The 9,395-nt window shown below is 40.6% G+C and overlaps 1 pseudogene; it reads left to right on the forward strand.

Annotated features, from left to right (window-relative positions):
• The first annotated feature begins 8,860 nt into the window (after positions 1 to 8,860).
• Positions 8,861 to 9,271, forward strand: LOC138143675 (small ribosomal subunit protein eS26-like; annotated as a pseudogene).
• The last annotated feature ends 124 nt before the right edge of the window (positions 9,272 to 9,395 follow it).

The raw sequence follows: 9,395 nt of genomic DNA on the forward strand, positions 1-9,395 counted from the left end.
ATCATTCCTGACTTCTTTGCCCTCATAGAATTTTCTTTTAAGTTTCTAATCCAGAACTCTTCTCCACCAATCCACAATCCCTTCTTTCCACTGATATCTACCTCCTCCTTCTACCTCCTTTCTACCTCCTCTCTTCTACCAGAGGATTTCCTCCCTACTATTCTGTGTTGCCTGCCCTCCTTTTCCTCCTCTTCACCTCCCTCTCTCCTTCTAACTTGGCCCCTTGGAGCTCTGGCTAGCCCTCTTCTCCCCTGAGTCCTCTGGACAGAGGGCTCCCTCCTCAGTTCAAAGGCTGGACACTAGATAGGGGCCTGAACTAGTTCCTTCCCTCTCCCAAGAGAGCAGTGAGAATATCTCACACAACCAGCCAGTTTGGAGCTCAGGCTCTAAACCACAGACCAGGAAATGGGATGGGGAAGGATTGGGGGTAAAGAGGGAGGGAGGAGGGGAGAGAGGGAAGCACAAGCCAGATGTTGTGCAAGTCCATGTAAATTACCCTTGGCAGAAAACATGTGGAGAAGTAGGTCAGCCTAAAGCCATACACAGAAGCATTTGGGTCACTTTCCTGACTTTAGAATCACCACCCCCTTTCCCTTCCCAAATACAGACATACCCCAAACACACATGTGCGTATATTTCTCAGTTTACAAACAGAGGACCAAGCAGCTGGATCACCTCACTAGACAACTTTGCTGCATCCATGTGATAGAGCCAAAACAGTTCAAAGATGGGGGTTGGAACTCTAGCTGAGACACTGGCTGTGTGACCTTAGGCAAGTCACTTAACTTCTCTGAGACTCAGTTTCTTTCTTAGTAAGATGGGGAGAATAATACTGGCACTACCTACTTCATGAAAGGGTCACTGAGGAAAACATTTTGTCAACCTTAAAGGATATTAGAAAAGTTATCTGTTATTATCATTGCTATTATTATTATTTCTCTGAATACTACTAGGTTTTTCTGGGGGGAGGGGAGCAGAATATAGTCTCTTCTTTCTGAACCTGGTCTAATTCTCTATTCTTCACCCTAGGGCAAGCAGGCTATGGATACTCTAGTTCAGTGTATGCAAATCGTAAATACAGCAATTTGGGCTATTACAGCCTCCTCTAGTGCTTTCTCTTCCAGATCTTTCCTGCCTTCCATTTACTTTTTCTACTCGCCACCTGCTTTAACTGGGATAGAATGCCCACTATTGCCCCATCCCTCTTGCTTGAGGGTCGTAGATTGGTGCCCTGAGGGGAACCTGAGCAAGAACCTTGGGATACAATGAAATCTGAAAGGAAGGATTGAGGGGGAGACTTTTCAGAGAATTTTAAGGAAAAATTCTAGGGAAGGAGACCTGATGTAAAAGGAAAGCAACTCTCTTGTTCTCTTGGTGGGGTGGGGTGGAGAGGAAGCAGCTGTATCATGAGCCCCTGGACATTGACCTTAGGGGATATTGGACTGGCTCTAGGTATGGGAGGTGGGAGGATAGGAAGGGATGTCTCCTCATAGTTGGGAAAGAAAGAGCCTCAGATATTGAGTAACCCCAAACCAGACTGTGGTGATTACAACTTTAAGACAAAATCGGCCACGTGCCACACCCTACATCCCACATCTTCCAAATCTCTGGGAAAAGGAACTGGGGATATTTAGCCTGAGGAAGAGAAGACTTAGGGGTAACATGTAGAAGAATGATTAGACGTGTTTTGTTTTTTTAGAAAAAGGTTGGACTAGGACTTAATATTGAACAATTCTGATCAATATAAGGAATAATGTCCTAACAATCAGAGCTATCCCACAGTGAAATGGGATTCCTCAGGAAGTAGAAAGGTCCCCATCAGAGGAGGTGTTCACAATGAAAGTGAGAATTAAACTACATGATCTCTGAGGTCCCTTCCAACTCTGAGACTATGTAGTGACCACCACACTGGCATCCCCAGCATGACTGCTAGCATCAGCTTTACGAGGAAAGAGAGCTGTTTAAGGGATCAACAATCTCTTTAATCACATTCACTAGTTCAGGGGAAAAGTTAGCACCCTGAACTTCAGAGAAAATACAAGCAGAGAAATAAAGACCAACAGAAAGGGCACTGACTGCCTGAATCAACTAACTATACACTTTTTGTACATCCCTGGATCGAGAGAACCTTTACATCTGAGCAGTCAGGGAGCTCTGAACATACAGCCACTCAGAATCTCGACCAGGGAATCACAAGATCCTTCTCACAAGTGAGCCCCCAAAGCCAAATACCAACTCAGAGTATATATGCACTTTGCAGAGCCAGATGGCGTCACATCTTCATGACTCAGTGCCTAATTAGAAATTAGCAAAAGGTGTGAAAGCCTTCCTACAAGCAAGCCTCGCCTATGCAAGCTTCCCATAATGGGCTCCACATGAGGCCTATTAATGGTCTGAGAAGATCTTAAATGCCATTAACATTACAGACTATGATTAAGAACAATCCCCCATCCTCTAGACTACCTATCAGACTTCCAAAGACCCCATACCCCTTTAACATTTGAGAGAGCATCCCAATTTTTCAGCTAAAAAAAGCATGGTCTAGGTCAGACAGGAAAGGGATTTACTAAGAACTTAAAGCCACCAGATTAGGCACAGCCCCATGGATATTGAGTGTGGTAGAGTAGGGAGATCTAGAGTTCCCTAGAAGAAGAAAGGTGGATTGTACTCCATGAAGTTATTGCCTGGAACCCCTGGGAAAAATCAAGGGTCTGTGTTTAGGACTATGACTCCCCTTCCCACCCAAACTGGTCCTAAAACCCCCTATTCCTTTCCCTGGGCTCCCTGCCAGAACCTGATCATAAAGGGGTCAAAGGTCTTGCTTTTCACATTATTTTAGCTTCCTGTGGTAGTGACAAACAATTTCTTCTCAGGAAGCTTCTTATAGTTGATTTTTAATAAGCAGCCTTAACTTTGTAGGAACTTTAAGCATTTATAGTTGCATAGAAAATAAAAAACTAAAACTTGCCAGTCTAAACTCCTTAGTATCATATTCATGCTTTCTGTGATTGGTGCCAACCTATCTCTCCAGCCTTATCTCTCCCTATTTTCCTCCAAAGGCTATGCTCCAGACAAACAGGCTTCCTTGTCAATCCCCCTCCCACATGGCCCAGGCCTTCCTGTTTCTGTGACTTTGTGCCTAATTTCCCTTAACAGCATGGTATTAGAGAAAGAGCTGGGGATTTGGAGGCAGAGAATCTGGGTTTGAATTCCAGCTCTATCGAATACAACTTGAATGACCACAGGCAAATCTAACATGTTGGAGGACATGGTTAAGATCCAGAAAGCCTGAGAGACTTGAACAATGGCCTAAATGGAAGAAAATCACATTTAGTAACTATGGCAACATATTTTTAAAAAAACAGAGATGAAAGAAACCATATACACAAAAATATTTGTAGCAGCTCTTTTTATGAGAGCAAAGAATTAAAAACTAAGTAGATGCCCATTGATTAGGGGCTGTTTAAATAAATTATGGTTTATGAATATAATGGATTATTTCAATGCTGCAAGAAATGATTAATGTAATTAATACAGAGAAGTACAGAAAGATCTCTACATCTCCTCATATATTTCCTAACAGGTAGCACTCATTGCGGATTTTTTTTTACCTCACCTCACCACTCTCCCCCTCCCCAGCCTCATCACTGGGAAATTTCGTTATCTTGTAAGATCCAATCAGCCTTGTTCTTACACATCATCCGTACCTCCCCTCTGGAGGATGGCACCATTTAAGGAGAGGTGATAGAACTAATCATCTCCTCCCAGAACCCCCCTACCTTTTCAATTTTCTTTTTCGTGTTGTCTTCCCCCATTAGATTATAAGTTCCTCGAGAGCAGGTACTTTTCTTTTTCATATCTGTGTTTCTAGCACTAAGCAATAGCAAAGTATCTGGCACATAGTAGACAATAAATGTTTACTGATTTGACTACATGAACTGATGCTACGTAGAGGAGGTAGCATCAAGAAAATATATATACCATGCCTGGATCTATGTAAATGGAAAGAACAACCAGGTTGCAAAATTATAAAGAGCAAGCATGGCTCAAAAGAAGAGATATGAGAAGATACCCCCACCACACCCCTTTGTAGAGGTGAGAAGTTTACAAGTATCACATATTGTACTATTTTCTATCTTTTCTTATTTTGTTCTAATTTTTATATTTTTTCCAATTACATATAAAAATAATTTTTAACATTAATTTTTTAAAATTTTGAGTTCCACATTCTCTCCCTTTCTCCCCCTGCCTTGAGAAGGCAAACAAATTGATATAGATTATACGTGTACAGTCATGCAAAACATAGTTCCATATTAACCATGTTGAACAAGAAAACAGACCAAAAAAAAGCACACCAATAAACAAGGAAAATAAAGAAAATTTTAAAAGTATGCTTTGATCTGCATTCAGACCCCATCAGTTCTATCTCTGGAGGTGGAGAGCATCCTGGTTTGGTTGCCCTCAGGGCATAGTTCCAAATTACTCTCCAGAATGGTTGGAGCAGTTGAAGTAAGGACTCACTAAATTGCTGGGGAAACTGGAAAGCAAGGCAGAAATTAGCTATATGGCAATCCCTCACACCATATACCAATAAAAGGTACAAATGGATCCATGACAGATGTAAAAGGTCACATAATAAACAAATCAGAAAAACAAGGAAGAAATTCCTTTTTGGATCTATTGATAGAAGAGTTCACAACCAAAGAATAGAGAATATCACAAATGATAAAATGAACAATTTTGATTACATAAAATTTTAGCAGTTTTACACAAACAAAACCAATGTGGTTAAAATTAGAAGTGAAACAGTTAACTGGGGGAAAAAAAATCTTCACAGAAAGTTTCTCTGACAAAAGTATCATTTCCAAAATGGCAACTGATTGAAAAATATAAGAACACTGATTCAAATTTATAACAAGAGCCATTCTCTAATTCTTTTTTTTTTTGTTTTTCTTTCTTTTTTGCTTTTTTTTTTAAGGGCAATTGGGATTAAGTGACTTGCCCAAGGTCACACAGCTGGTTAAGTGTTAAGTGTCGGAGGCTGGATTTGAACTCAGGTCCTCCTGACTCCAGGGCTGGTGCTCTATTCACTGCGCCACTAGCTGCCCCCATTCTCTAATTCATAAATGTTCAAATGATATGACTTTCAGAGGAAAAAATCCAAACTATCATTAGCCATCTAAAAAATTCTTCCCCAAATTATTCATTAGAAAAATGAAAATTAAAATGAAATTTAAAATTTTTTAATTTCATTAAAAATGAAAATTTAAGTAACTCTGAGGTTCCATCTCACACCCATCAGATTAGCAAAGATGACAAAATTGGAGGGATTGTGGGAAGAATAAACACATTAATTCACTGTTGGTGAAACTATAAATTGGTTCAGCCATTCTGGAAATCAGTTTAGAACACATATACACATGCGCACACACACATGCATACATGTATATGTGTGTATATATGTACCTATTTGCGTGTATATATGTATACACATCTACATGTGTGAATATATATGTGTGTTTATATTTAGATATATCCTTTAACCCAGAGATGCCACTATTAGGCTTATACCCCAAAGAGATCAAAGAAAGAGGAAAAGGAGCCATTTGTACAAAGAAATGTTTAGAGCAGGGTTGTTTTTTTTGTAGGGGCAAAGAATTGGAAAATCAGGGGTACCCATCAATTGGGTGAATTATTGTACTATAAGAAATTATGCAGGAGATGCTTTTAGAGAAATCCAGAAAGACTTAAATGAACTGATGCAGAGTGAAGTGGGCAGAATGAGACCATGGCTTATGTGGGAATTTGTTTTGCTTGACTATACATATTTATTATAAGAGTTTTTACTTTTCTTATTCTTTTCAATGACACAAGGTAGCAGTAGGGAGGAAGAGAAGGGTTCCCTACCCAAAATGAAAAGAGAACAGAAGGAAGGCCAGAAGGGATTACAGACAAGCAGGACAGTTTTGAAAGTTACATGTTGAATTTGTACCCCAATTGCCTTGCCTTCCCCCCTCCAAAAAAAAGAAATTTGGAGTTTCATGTTCAAACTCCTCTTGTTCTACAATAGAAATGCTCATTTTATTTGGCATTTATCAAATTCAGAATAAAAATTATTTTAAATGTGTTAAAGATTATATTGAGTAAAAATTAAAGTTCTCCACTTGGGTTCAAACAATCAATTTCATAATTACAAGACTGAGGAGTTAGTTTAAAAAGTTAAGGAGATGATAGGCCATACAAAAGGAGGTATAGTGTCTATAACACAAGAAGGGATAACTGTAAACCCCCTCCTTTCCCATATACATACATACACACACATCTGTAGTATTGTGTTTGAATTTTTTTTTAGAAAGGACAGGAGTAAAAGAAAGGAGAGAAAGATTTTCTAGAGGAGGATTACTGGGGACTATATTGTGTCCCACTGATCAATTAAAAGAAATGAGAATGTTTAGTCTCTAAAAGAAAATGCTTAGAGGAGGCATGGTGTCTGTCTTCAAGTATGCTTTGTGGAAGAAGAATCAGGCTTCTTCTGCCTGGTCTCTGGGCCGAAGTAGGGGCAATGAATGGGTGGAAGGAACAGAAAGTCTTAGCACAAGGAAAGGATTTCTAACAATTAGTTATCAAAAAATAGCATAAGCTTCCTCTAGAGGCGATTGGTTCTTATATAATGGGGTAATTAGCTGAGCTCCCTTGATCTTTGGTACTGTGGCACTTCTCATGTACCCTGGTCCCTCTTAATGGGCTCCATGCTCAGCCCCTTGCTGCAGAATATGCATATCCAGAGGCTTCTGGTTAGTCTCCATCATCCCCATCACTTGAGGCTGTATCAGAAATGATTGTCAGCCAAGCAAGAAGAGTCACCCACTCAGTAAGCTCTGAAAGAGAAACAGCTTCTACTCTGTATGTCTCCCTCATCTATGTTTGTTGAGATATGACCAATACCGGCCCTCTTGGACTTCTGGTGGTGAGGAGAGGGGATTTCTCTTCTGCCTTTCTGGACCCTCCCTCTCCCCATCAGCAGTTATGGTGGCTACACACATATGGTGAGATGGATAATTGTAACTTTGGTGGTTACCTTGTGAGCTCAAGAGGCCAGGAGTCCCACTGTACCAATAACCCCAGGAGGTACTTTCTGAAACCACATTCTTCTCAGAGGAAAATAGCAATCAGAAGGATGTGCCAGACACATATGGCAGCCAGAAGATTCAGACCTTGAATTGTTGCTCAGACAAGGGAAAGCAAAGTCTGTTCAGCAATCCCACAAGTCTTCTGAGAGTCTTCATCTCCCAAGAGAGAATAAGAAAGGTGATGGGTAATATGTTTCTGTATCTGTTTATGGGTTCCTGTGGATCCTTTGAATCCTTAAATCTCCCAGAAGTCACTCCAATATTGTAGGAGAGAAGATATTAGGAATGATAAGCATCATCTTTTAAGTATTTGTCAATTTCTTCTGATAGGTCATTTGTGGTGGAGGAAATAAATAGTTGTCCTAAATATGCTATCTGGTTGTACAGTGAATAAGTTTCCAATCTGGCCTCAGACACTTACTAGCTGTATGACCTTGAGCAAGTCCCTTAACCTCTGTTTGCCTCAGTTGCCTCAATTGTAAAATGGGGATAATAACAGCACCTATTTCCAAGTGTTGTGAGGATTAAAGGAGATAATAGTTGGAAAATGCTTAGTACAGTGCCTAGCAGGTAGTAAGCATTTAATAAATGCTTATTCCCTTCCCCTTTCCCCCAGTTTCCTTTATGTTAAAATATAATCAATAAGTTATTTTATTGACTGTCAAGGATGGTCTAAAAACTGTGATTCTTAGTATTCTCTGCTACCTTGTCTACCATTCTGCTACCATCACTGCAGAAAAAGAAACAGCAGTCTTTTGAACCCAGGATCATCATGCCACAATGAGGAAGAGGAAGAGGACTTTGTTAAAGGTAGTATAATAGTATGGGAGACCTAACTCCCATTTTTCATACTTTCCTTTGAAATTATGTGTGTGTGTGTGTGATATGAAGAGTTCAACAACAATCAACACAAACATTTCAATATACAAAAAAGAACAAGAAAAAGTCTAATTATAGCCTTAATATGCACACAGAAACTCACTCTGATACCTACCCCAAATCATTCACACTGGAAAATCACTGTGCTTGGTTCTGAGGCAGATACAAAGATAAAATAAAAATAGGGTCCCTTTCCTCATTCAGTTTATAATCTAGCAGGGGAACAAAACACACACACAAATAACTATCATAAGAAATAATATATAACAGATATAGTGGTACAAATAGTGTGCTACTTGAGGTGGGGGGGGGCAAACCATTTGTACAACAGATGACCAAGGAAGGTTTCAAGGAGGACTACAGGAGATGGCACTTGAATTCATCCATCTTTCTCTCTGATTCCCTCCTCTAAATCTCCTTTTTTGCATGATCTTCCTGGCCTTTGTTTTAGACCCCACTCCCACCCCTTTGCTAGAGTCCTGGAAAAGAGTCAAAGCCTGAGGTCTACCAATCTTATTACACTCTTTGGGTTCCAAAGAACCATAGACTTTCAGATTTGGAAAGGACCTTGGAACATAAAATTTGGAATGCTGGAGCTGGAAGGGACTTTAGAACATAACAAATTGGAACATAGAACATGGAATGTTAGAGATAAAGAAGACCTTTCAATTGGGATTTCCCAGAGACAATAGTATCTACAGTTTTAGTATTTGTTGATTCAGAAAATGCATCGCGACAAAAAAATACTATGAATTTAGTAAATGAATCTGTATTTTAATCAAGTCACAATGGCATCTACAGACGTTAAAAACATAGCATGGGCTTTCCTTTTTCGGTTCCTGGCATCCAAGATGACCAAGAAGAAAAGGAACAAGGGCTGCGGCCACTTGCTGTTCCTCCGCTGCACCAACTGCGCCTGCTGCGTGCTTAAGTCCAAGGCCTTCAAGAAGTTCGTCATCCGCAACATCGTGGAGGCCGCGGCCGTGAGGGGCATCTCCGAGGCGAGCGTCTTCGACTCCTATGTGCTGCCCAAGCTGTACGTGAAACTGCATTACTGTGTGTGAGCTGCGCGATCCACAGCAAGGTAGTGAGGAGCCGCTCCCGGGAGGCCCGCAAGGATCGAACGCCCCCGCCCCGCTTCAGACCTGCCGGTGCTGCCCCCAGACCCCCTCCAAAGCCCATGTAAAGAGCTATCTGTCCATCAACATTCCTGAACCGATTAGAAGAAAATAAAATGTTTGGTCTATCTTAAAAAAAAAAAATTAGCATGGGGAGGGATGTTAGGTGGTGCAGTGAGTAAAGCGCTGGCCCTGGAGTCAGGAGGACCTGAGTTCGGATTCGGCCTCAGACACTTTACACACACACACACACACACACACACACACA

Source organism: Petaurus breviceps, unplaced genomic scaffold (assembly GCF_028583685.1).
Source record: "Petaurus breviceps papuanus isolate PSGF00001 unplaced genomic scaffold, PetGlider_PUasm1.0 138, whole genome shotgun sequence".
Classification (NCBI taxonomy): Eukaryota; Metazoa; Chordata; class Mammalia; order Diprotodontia; family Petauridae; genus Petaurus; species Petaurus breviceps.